The sequence below is a fragment of the Prionailurus viverrinus genome, chromosome B3 (genome assembly GCF_022837055.1).
Source record: "Prionailurus viverrinus isolate Anna chromosome B3, UM_Priviv_1.0, whole genome shotgun sequence".
Classification (NCBI taxonomy): Eukaryota; Metazoa; Chordata; class Mammalia; order Carnivora; family Felidae; genus Prionailurus; species Prionailurus viverrinus.
In genome coordinates this window covers 129,218,277-129,229,219 of record NC_062566.1, presented here as the reverse complement: position 1 = coordinate 129,229,219, position 10,943 = coordinate 129,218,277, and the positions used below count along the sequence as shown (strand labels likewise).

Here is a 10,943-nt window from a genome sequence, read left to right as displayed (position 1 = left end):
AATATTTTGTCAGTCCATGGCTTGCCTGTTTATTTCCTTAATGATGTTTTCTGATGGTATGTTTTTAATTTTGGTGGAATCCAATTTATCAATCATTTCTTTTATGTTTGGTGCTCTTTTTATATTAAGAAATCATCACTTCCCTCAAGGGTGTATAGGTTTCATGGATTTTTCCTCCCAGAAATATTATAGTTTTAGCTTTTATAATCAGATTATGATCCATTTTGTTTCTATATTGTGTGAGGCAAGAATTAAGGTTCATTCTATTTTTATGGATATCCAGTTATTCCAGTGCCATTTGCTGAAAAAAACAAGTGTGAATTTATTTCAGAAATCTGCATCTTGTTCATTTTTCATCCCTCTTTATGCTAATGCTACAGTATTTAGATTGCTTGTAGCTTTACGGTAGGTCATAAAGTCAGGAAGTGTGAACCCTCCAACTGTGTTCTTTATTAAGATTTTCTTCGGATATTACAAGACCTCTACATTTTTGTAAAAATTATAGAACCAGCTTCTTAATTTCATCAGAAAAAGCCTTGTGGGATCTTCATTAGAATTGTGTTGAAACTATCCTGGGGAGTACTGACCTTTTAATTAATGAATGAGGTTTATTCCTCTGTTTACTTCAGTCTTTTGGGTAGTTTTCATGTAGCAGTCTTGCGCACTTTTTGTAAATTCACTGTAAAGTATTTTAGGTGTTTTCATGCTATCATAAATACCAAGATTTCATTTTCCAGCTGTCTGCTGTAGTATATAAACATTTAATGCAAATTAACTTGGTTCCTGCAACCTTAATGAATTCACTTATAGTTAATTCCTTTAGGATTTTCCAAATAATCATGCCATTTGAAATAGAGTTTTGCAGGGCGCCTGGGTGGCGCAGTCGGTTAAGCGACCGACTTCAGCCAGGTCACGATCTCGCACTCCGTGAGTTCGAGCCCCGCGTCAGGCTCTGGGCTGATGGCTCAGAGCCTGGAGCCTGTTTCCGATTCTGTGTCTCCCTCTCTCTCTCTGCCCCTCCCCTGCTCATGCTCTGTCTCTCTCTGTCCCCAAAATAAACGTTGAAAAAAAAAATAGAGTTTTGCTTCTTCTTTTCTGAGATTTATTTTTCTTGTCTTACTGCAATGGTTAGGACCTAAGTATAATGGCGAAGAGGAGAGGTGGAAGGAGATATCCTTATCTTGTTCATGATCTTAAGGGAACGCCTTCAGTTTTTCACTGTTAAATAGAATGTTAACTGTGGGTTTTTCATAGATATTCTTTATCAGGTTAAGTTTCCTTTTATTTCTAGTTTTCTGGGAGTTTTTTTTTTTTTTTTATCATAAGTGAGGGCTGAATTTTGCCCAATGTTTTCTCTGCATCTTTTGCAATGATCATATAGTCTTCTTTATTCTGTTAATGTGTAATTTCATTAATTTTCTAATGTTAAGCCAAGCTTGCATTTCTGGGATAACTTCCACTTGGGGTTCCTACTCTTATTTTCACTCTTCTACTTGTTCTGGGTTCACTTTGCTACTTTTTCCTAGCTTCTTATGGTAGATGCTTAAGTCACTGATTTTAGATCTTTCCTCTTTTGTAATATTAGCATTTTAAAGTTATATTTTCCTGTTAGCCCTGTGCTAGCTGCACCCTAAAATTTTTGGTATGTTGTATTTTCATATAAATTTGTTCAAAATATTTTCTAATATTTCTTCTTTGACCCATGAGTTATTTAGAAGTGTGTTGCTTAATTTCCAAATATCTGGGTGTGTTTTTTTTTTAAGACAAATCATTTATTTCTAATATTTTCACTGTGGTCAGAGAATCATATTCAACATGTTTTAATCTTTCTAAACTTATTGTTTTATGGTCCAACATATGATCTACCTTAGTGAACATACCATATGCACTTGAAAAGAATATGTATTCTATAGTTGTTGGGTATAGTGTAGATTCTATAAATGTCAATTAGGTCTAGGTAGTTGACAGTGTTTATCAGATCTTCAGTCTTTACTGATGTTTGTTCTAGTTATTCTATTGGTTGGTGAGAGACGAGTATTAAAATCACCAACCCATGATTGTGGAATTGTCTATTTCTCCCTCTAATTATGCCAGTTTTTAATTTTATATACTTTGAAGCTCTGTTATTAAGTATAAGCATTTATAATTATCACATCTTACCGATATAGTAACCCTTTTATTTTTATGAAATGTCTCTATCTCTGGTAATACCCTTTACATTCAAGTTTACTTTATCTGATATTAATCTGTCACCACAGGCTTTTTGTACTTAGCATTTGTGTGGTATCTTTTCCATTTACTTTTATCCTGTTTCTTTATGTATTTAAAGTGGATTAGTTGTGAACAGCATATCGTTGAGGTTTGTTTGATTGGTCTGGTTTTATTTTTGGTTAGGTCTGACAATCTACACTTTTGAACTGGATTGATTAGATCAATGATGTTCAAAAGAATTTCTGTAATGATGGAAATATTTTGTAAATATTTGTGCTGTTCAGTATAGTAGTCTGATATGGTGGTGACTATTGAGCATTTGAGTGCCACTGAGGAACTACATTTTTAATGTTAATAATTTAAGTTGAAATATTACATGTGGGTAGTGGCTGTCATCTTAGACAACATAGGTTGAGCCCATTTATATTAATGTCGTGATTTATGGGACTGGATTCAAGTCTACCATTTACTATTAGTTTTGTTTGTCCCCATTGGTTTTTGATCCTCCTTTCCCATCTTCTTTTGGATTAGCTGAATATTTTTTAGAATTCCATTTTATCTCTTGACTTTTTAGCTCTATGCCTTGGCATTATTTTTAAGTGTTTACTCTAGGAAGTAGCTTTTCTTGGTCCTCTAAGAGTTACTATTGTACAACTTAGTGTAAGATATAGAAACCTTGCAACTGTACAGGTTCATATCCCACCCTCTTCCCAACGTTTACTGTGGTTGTTATTCAAATCACATCTCCATATGCTAAAATCTCACAATACAATTTTTTGCTTAAATAACAATATACATTTTTATGCAAAAATTCAGATTTTATATTTATTCATTCTTACATTGGTCGAAATGGATGTCAGGAATTTATAGGCAAACAATAACTTATTTTCTACCTCCTAGCTGAACAAAAAATACACACAATGTGGCTTTATCATTAGACAAGACTTGCAGTTTTTACATTTCTCACCAAGAGTGCAGTATTGTCCTTGAACAAAATACCCAGATTACCAAGGAAACCATCTTTGGAGGAAGTGTTTAATAAGCATATTTTATTTAAATAAATCCTCTGTGCAGCTCACCAGCAGTGCCTTATTGGAAACATCAGTATTTCCATATCACAGTTCCCAAGAGGACTTTAAAGGCTCAAAATTCAGTGTCTCCTTTGGCGTGCTTCTCTCTTGATTCTACCCATCTCCATCTTCATACATTTTCTGGAGAATGTTCATCAGTCCCTCACCAGGATCTGTTTCAGTGTCACAGGAGGGCTTTTCTTTTTCTTTGTGTCCTTTCTCAGCCCGAGTCAAGTAGGTCCACTGCATGCTTTGTGCTTTCTTTATACAGAAGGTGAGGACTGTACAGTCTTGACTTTTTTTGAAGCACCTTCCACAGAGATGGGTTTCAAGAGATTATTCACAGTCATGGAGTAACTCTTCTCATTTAGATTCTTTACCAAAAGATCAAATGGCCTCTCTGTGAAATGCACCCGCACATTCTCAGTGATGAGCTGGTGAACTCTGGTGACGTCTGTGAAAATCTACATTACCTTATCTGCCCGATCTCATCAGTCATTGCCGATTTTCACCGTATATCCCCTTGTAATGGGAGCAACCACGGCAGCTGGCTTTCCATTGTCAAGAAGTTCTGCTTTTCTCTGATTCCTACTGCATCATGTTCTTGGTTTCTTTCTCAATCTTGGATTTTTCAGTTGTAAGGGTAGCACGTACTCTTTTTCTAGTGGCCTTTTTCAGCAGTACCTTCACCTCTTCTAGATCTTTCTGAAGCTTCCAACTTCCATCTGCAATGGAGTGACCCTCGGTTTCTGCAATCAGCATTGATTTAAAGAAGTTTCCTGTCCTCTGGCTGGTATAGCGGGGCGGGGTGGGGGAGGGGGGAGAGTGGTCGGAGTCTCTTTGGAAGCTGAAACTGTGGTCCCACAAGGCCAGTGCTGCAGCTGCACAGGGGAGAGAACGGGGATGCGGAGCGCACTCACCGGGTGCAGACCCACCTAGTGTGAGGCCCAGCCTGCCTCCTCAATATAGATTTCTTAAGAGGAAAAAAAAAGTCTTTTATATTTGTGCAGATATTTGCTCTTTTCTTTTTTTAATGTTTTTATTTTTAAGAGAGATTGGGAGGAAGGGAGGGGCAGGGAGACAGGGAGACACAGAATCCGAAGCAGGTTCCAGGCTCCAAGCTGTCAGCACAGAGCCCAAGGCGGGGCTCGAACTCTCCAATAGTGAGATCATGACCTGAGCCCAAGCCGGCCACTTAACCGACTGAGCCACCCAGGCGCCCTGATATTTGTTCTTTCTGATGATTTTCCGTCACTCCTGAATACTTGAGCTTCTCTATGGTATGTTCTTCCTTCAGCCTGGAGAATGAACCATAGCATTTCTTGCAATGCAGGTCTGCTAATTCTCTTAATTTTCTTTCATCTGATAATGTGGTTGTTTGTCTTCATTCCTGAAGGATATTTCCTCTGGATAGGATATACATTGCCGAGGTTACCTTTCCTTCTGCGCGTTGGAAACATTTCATGTTGTCTTCTGGCCTCCTGTGCCTTGGCTGTCAGGTCACTGTTCCTGTTCCTGCTGGCTGCTTTCAAGATTTTGTCTTTGTTTGTCTTCACTAGTTTCAGTAGGAGGCACCCAGTGGGGTTTTCTGTGTTACCTTGTTGCTTATGCACTGAACTTCTTGACTCTGTACATTTGTGTCTCACCAAATTTTTAGCCATTATTGCTTTAAATAGCTTCTCTGCCCCATACTTCATCTCCTAGGATTCCAGCCTCATCGAAGTTAAACCGTTAGATGTTATCCCACAAGTGTCTAATTCCCACCCACCCCCGATTTTCAGCTTTTATTTATTTTTTTGGTTCTTCAGATCGGGTAATTTCTGTCTTCAAGTTACCTGACCCCTCTGTCATCTCCATTCTGCTTTTAAGCCCATCTACTGAAACTTTTAATTTCAGATTGTGAGAAAACAGAAAATGCACAGATTGGTTCATGCCCCCAGTTCCTGAAACCCTTGTAAATTCCTAAGTGGTCACAGCACTAGGAACATCTTATGTTCTAATGGGGTGGCTCTGGATGGGTTCGTGGACTGGGGCTGGTCACCAGAAAGACCAAATTGTGATTAGAAACTTGGAACTTTCAGCACCGCACCCCCCCACCCCCGCCATTCTACAGGGTGGGGGAGTGGGGCTGGAAATGGAATTTATGATTGATCATGCCTCTGTGAGGCAGCCTCCATAAAACCCCAATAGTCCTGGGTTTGGGGAGCTTCCAGGTTGGTGAACACATCACACAGGGAGGGTGATGCACCCAAACTGCACAGGGACAGGTACTCCTGCGCTCAGGACCCTTCCAGATCTCACCCTAGATACGGCTTCACCTGGCTGTGCACCTGTGTCCTTTATCATTCCTTTAACAAACTTGCAGGAAGTGTTCCCTTGAGCCCTGTGAACTGCTCTAGAAAATTAATTAAACCTGAGGAAGGGTAATGGGAACCTCAGATTTATAACAGAGGACAGAGGAGCCAGAAGTACAGTTGACAACCTGGACTTGCACCTGGCATTGGAAGGGGGGTGGGCAGCCTTGTGGGACTGAGCCCTGTCCCTGTGAGATCCGACGGCACGTCCAGTAGACAGGGTCAGAATTTCAGCCGGAGGACCCCTGGCTGGCATCTCAGAATTGCTTGACATGGGAAACACCCGCACACATCTGCTGAGCACAAGTGTTTTGAGTGTGGTAGTCATGTGAGCGCACAGGGGGGAACCGCTCCCTCCCCCCACTACACAGATATGATAGTTTCCAGTTCTAAAGTTTCCATCCAATTCTCTAAAAATGATCACTCTGCTGAGATTTGCTATCTTTTCATTCAACGTGTTTTTTGTTTTTGTTTTTTTTTTACACTCCTGAACACAATTTTATTAGCTGTTTTAAAAACCTTTGACTACAATTCCTGGGTTGGTCTCCTTTGCCTGTCTTCTGAGAATGAGCCATGTGTTTTTATTTATGTATTGATTTTGGATCATATGCTAAGAATTGTTAACTGATATATAATTTATGATAAGCTGTAGAAACTCTGAATTCTGTTATGTTCCTCTGAAAATAATAATTATTCTTACATTGGCAGTTAACTTGGCTGAACTCAATTGCAAAATGTCTCTCCTTGCGATGGGAAATAGCTCAAGTTTTGGTTCAGTTATTTTAGCCTTGGCTGTGCATGAACAGTTCACTGGTCAGCCAGAGATTTGGTCAGCCAGATACACAGAATTTGGGAATCCTCTCTCTGGCTCTTTTCTGTTGTTTCCCTCTTCCTGCTCAGAGACGATGGCTGCTCCAAGCCCTGTACTCTGGGTCTTCCAGGCAGCAAGACTCTAGATTTCCACTGGATGTTTACATGCCTTGCATGGTGCAGACTGAGAGCTGACCTCAGGCCCAAAGTGGTTAAAAAATAAATAAAAACAAACAAAACCAGGAAACTCACCTTGTGTGGTGCCTTTCTTCCAGTTGTTGACTCCCCATCAGTTTCTGCCTGCTTTCAGTCCCTTGAGCCGCTGGTTTTTAAAGACTTTTTTCCCCCCAGAGCTTATGTTGTTTACTTCTGAAAGACGTGGTTCAACTGGAGATATTCGGCCCTGCCAGAAACCTGAAGTTATCTGTTTTCTCCCACAACATTTTTATTTTTTTTTAGAGAGAGCACAAGTGGGGGAGAGGAGCAGGAGAGCAAGGGCTTCTTAAGCAGATTCTACGCTCAGCACGGAGCCTGACTCAGGGCTCAATCACAGGACCCTGTGATCATGACCTGAGCCGATATCAAGAATCGGACACTTAACTGACTGAGCCACCCAGGTACAACCACCCAGCCCAAAACATTTTTTAATGAAATTTTCAAGCACATGCCAAAAGTACAAGAAATTTATAGTGGTAACCTAAATTGTACAATTAAAATTTCCTAGGCTTTATCATAAATGTATCCATAAATACACCGTATTTCTATGCATTTCAAAGTAAACTTCAGCCATTAGTACTTGCCCCTAAATCCTTCAGCCATAGGTATTATTAACTAGAATTCAGTTTAGTTTTTTTAATGTAAAATTTATATACAATGAATGGATATCTGAACTGTGCATTCTCTGAGTTTTAAAAATCCATTTTAATGAGCTGTAACTTACAAGAAAAGTTACCAATTTGGTGTATAAATTCAAGGGGTTTTGTAAAATGTAACCAATGCCACAATCATGATAGAAGTATTTCTGTTGCTCCAAAAGTTCTATCATGCAGCCAATCCTCTCTCCTTACTCCTGCACTTTTTTTAATATTTACTTATTTTTGAGAGAGAGCACATGCGTGCAAAGGGGGGAGGGGCGGGGGGGGCAGAAAGAGAAGGGGACTGAGGATCCAAAGCGGGCACAGTGCAGACAGGGGAGAGCCCAATGCAGGGCTCCAACTCATGAACTGTGAAATCATGACCTGGGATGCAGTAGGGCACTTAACAGACTGAGACACCGAGGCACCCTTCCTACTCTCATTTTTAAGGCCACCCACTTCTGCTCTGAGTGGGAACCAGGGTTCCACTCCAAGAATAGAAATTAGCAGGAAGAGAGGCCATCCGTGGCCATACATGTCTGGGAGGACCAGAGAAGAAAATAATGGAAAAGTGGAGCCGGGGCTCAGGCTGGGGCTCTTCAGAAGTGTTCCCAGGCTATCTCTAGAAAGGTGCTGAGTGGCTCAATGAGACCACACAATCCATTCTCCTACCTAAAGGTGGATTCTACCAGTCCAAGCACAATTGATGATGCCCATCTCTTGAGCCTGTTATGGCATCAGAGTTGTTCAGGGGGCAGGAGCCCATACCTATCAGAACCTGTTTCTTCATTTTAAAATGTACTTCCTCCATGGGTAAAGTGTCAACTCACCCTTGGGGTTCACATTAACATGGATTCCTCAGTGACACCCCCAGTCCACCCAACAGGCAGCAGGCCACATGGATACAGTGCTTTTAGGGCAGAAGTACACAGATCAGTTCTGTGGAGTTGTTTAGGGTGTTTGAGAGACTAGGTCCAGGGATGCAGATTTCCTTGTGAACAGAGTCCCCTTCCTGTGGAATCCAGAGGCCTGATGGTTACCCTGCTCCAGCCAAGACCCAAATCTGTCTTCCAGAAATAACTTGCATTTAGTAGTTGAGAAGCAGTACTTGTCTGGGCACCTGGGTGGCCCAGTGGGTTACGCATCAGACTCTTGAGATTGTGCCCCCCCCCCCCCCCCCCGCGCTGAGCACAGAGCCTACTTAGGACTCCCACTGTCCTTCTCTCTCTGCCCCAACCCCGCTCGCATGCACACTCCCTCTCAAAATAAACATGAAAAAAACTTAGTATTTGTGGGAAAATGCTAATTTTCCCAAGGGCGTGGTTTTTGTTTTCTACACTTGAATTACCATCCTCTAAATGCTCCGGAGAGAGATCGCCAGCTCTCAGCACTTTTGAGAATAAGAATCATTACAACTTAGATCTATGGGGTTCTTGCCGGTGTTTAAGAACACCGTCTCATTTGATTCTTAAAACAATCCCACGAGGCAGAAGGGTAGGTATTAGCCCCCACTTAACAGATGGGAAAATGAAGACTTAAAGGCATCACGTGACTTGTCTACGGTTTCATGGTGTGGAGGGAGCGGAGCTGGGATCAGACAGTTCTGAGTCCTGAGTGCCTTGGAGCGGAGTCCCCTCTCAGGCTTGTCAATCTCAAGCCATTACCCACGAAACCGTCTTCACTCAGGGTGGTAGAACTAGCAATCTGGGAAGGAATACATTTTATATTATAACCCTGAGCCCTGAAGAACAGAGATCTTCTACTATATTTAAAACTGCTAGTCATGACTCCCTGAATTGATTTCATGATTCACAAAAAGGTTGTGACTGACAGTATGAAAAACCACTGTTTCAGAAAACTCTGATTATAAAGATTTAGCAGCCTTCAAGAGAAACGTAGACTTGAAAATTTCCTTTGTGGTTTACCTCGCTTTTAAGCAAAATCTGCACACTTGTACACACTACTTAAGGATGGGACATAGAAAGGTTCTCCAGGCACAATATTGACACTTCACCTGGAGATACTTGTTGCTCTGGAGTGGACTTCAGGCATCTTCCACTGGTCTTTGGAGAACTCCACACCTGCACCCTTCTCGCCAGGGGCTGTCCCCTAATCTGGAGTGCTTGAGTGAGGTGTGTCAGGTGACTTTTGCCAGAGCTATTGGGAAAGAAGTGTTTTCTTTTTTTAAATAACTACCTGGAAGTAGTGGGGGATCCTGGAGTGGGGTGGGGGCAGAGGGCATTTCAGCCTCCAGGTGGATAAGGCTTACTTGAGAATGACGTTCATATTCCTGAAAGCAGATATTCTGGACTTGGAGATAGACTGTTAACATTATGATCATCTGGCTCCAGCACTTGTTAGACACTGTTAAAGTCTCTTTCATCATTTAAGCTTAATGAATCTGGTTTCTGTAACTATAAAAGCATCGTATTCTTTCATAAATATACCGATAAATTATTGAATAGACCCTTAAATTTTCATGTCAATTACCTTAAGAAAACACAATCCGCATTCAGCTACCATGTTAATTTCCAAAGCACCTATGAACAAAGAGCTACCAGAGCATGCACAGTGGCATCGTCTGTGTCCTCAGGGCCACAAAGGAACACATACTAGCTGTGACCTTGACTCTTTCACCCTATCAAATAAGGTTAGTATCACCTGCCCCACAGTGCAATGTATATAGTTCCCTTTGATTGGTTATACCTGTAATAAATTCCCTATGGATGCCAATTTCTCCCTTGCCTTTCCCTTCTGAGTTTCTCTTTATGTGTATTAAAAAGACTAGTCTGGATGCCTTCCGGTTGTTAATAAATCCAAGTGGAACGCTCTGAAAGACTAGCTACAAAGGGAACAGGGTCCAGTGTCTTAGAATGATTAATATTGGTTAGACTAGTTTTGGCAGGGCTTCTGGTAAGCCTAAGAGAACAGCGTGTACTTGAGATGCAGCAGTTGGATTCTGCTTTGAGATGGACTTGATCGGAACTCTGTACAGAATACAGGCTTTACTGTGACTTGCGTTGCTTTGGCCCCATACCTGTTTGTGCCACCCTCGTTACTGCATGAGGCACCCTCCTTTCATATCCTGGGCTGACTCTTGCCCTCCTCCTCCCCCCCCCACCCTGGCGTTTTCTTTGCTGCCTTCTCTTTTGACACTTGGCATAGTCCTTTCTGCTCTGTGCTTTAGATCTAATCTGTGGAAACACCAGGTTTCAGTCAGAGAAGTTAACAGAACGTACTTAACATGGCAAAGTTTTCAGCCCTCAATGCTCTCACTTGAAAGGAACCAGTTCCACAGTCAGGCTCTTGCTCTAATTCAGTGGCTCAGCCCTGAATACTAATGCAGCGTTTCCTGGCTGGTTTTACACACCGATGGCTGGTTCTGTCACGCCAACTATGATTGGTTACTACAGTGCATGAAAGCGTACTTGGTTTTGTAGCTACAATTACGTGTCCCATAGATGAGGCCGGCTCCTTGGCTGGAGCTTGGGAACATCTGCCACGCTTACTGCCTGGGTTCAAATCCCAGCTTTGCCCCTTGCCAGCTGTGTGACTTTGGACCAATAATCGGTTTCCCCATCTGTAAAGTGGGGGTGGTAATAGTACTGGGTTACTATGAAGATTCACCAATACAAATATAGGAC

At 41.6% G+C, this 10,943-nt stretch overlaps 1 pseudogene; it reads right to left on the bottom strand.

Annotated features, from left to right (window-relative positions):
- Positions 1–3,060: 3,060 nt before the first annotated feature.
- Positions 3,061–4,328, bottom strand: LOC125168712 (calcyclin-binding protein-like; annotated as a pseudogene).
- Between the last annotated feature and the right edge of the window lie 6,615 nt (positions 4,329–10,943).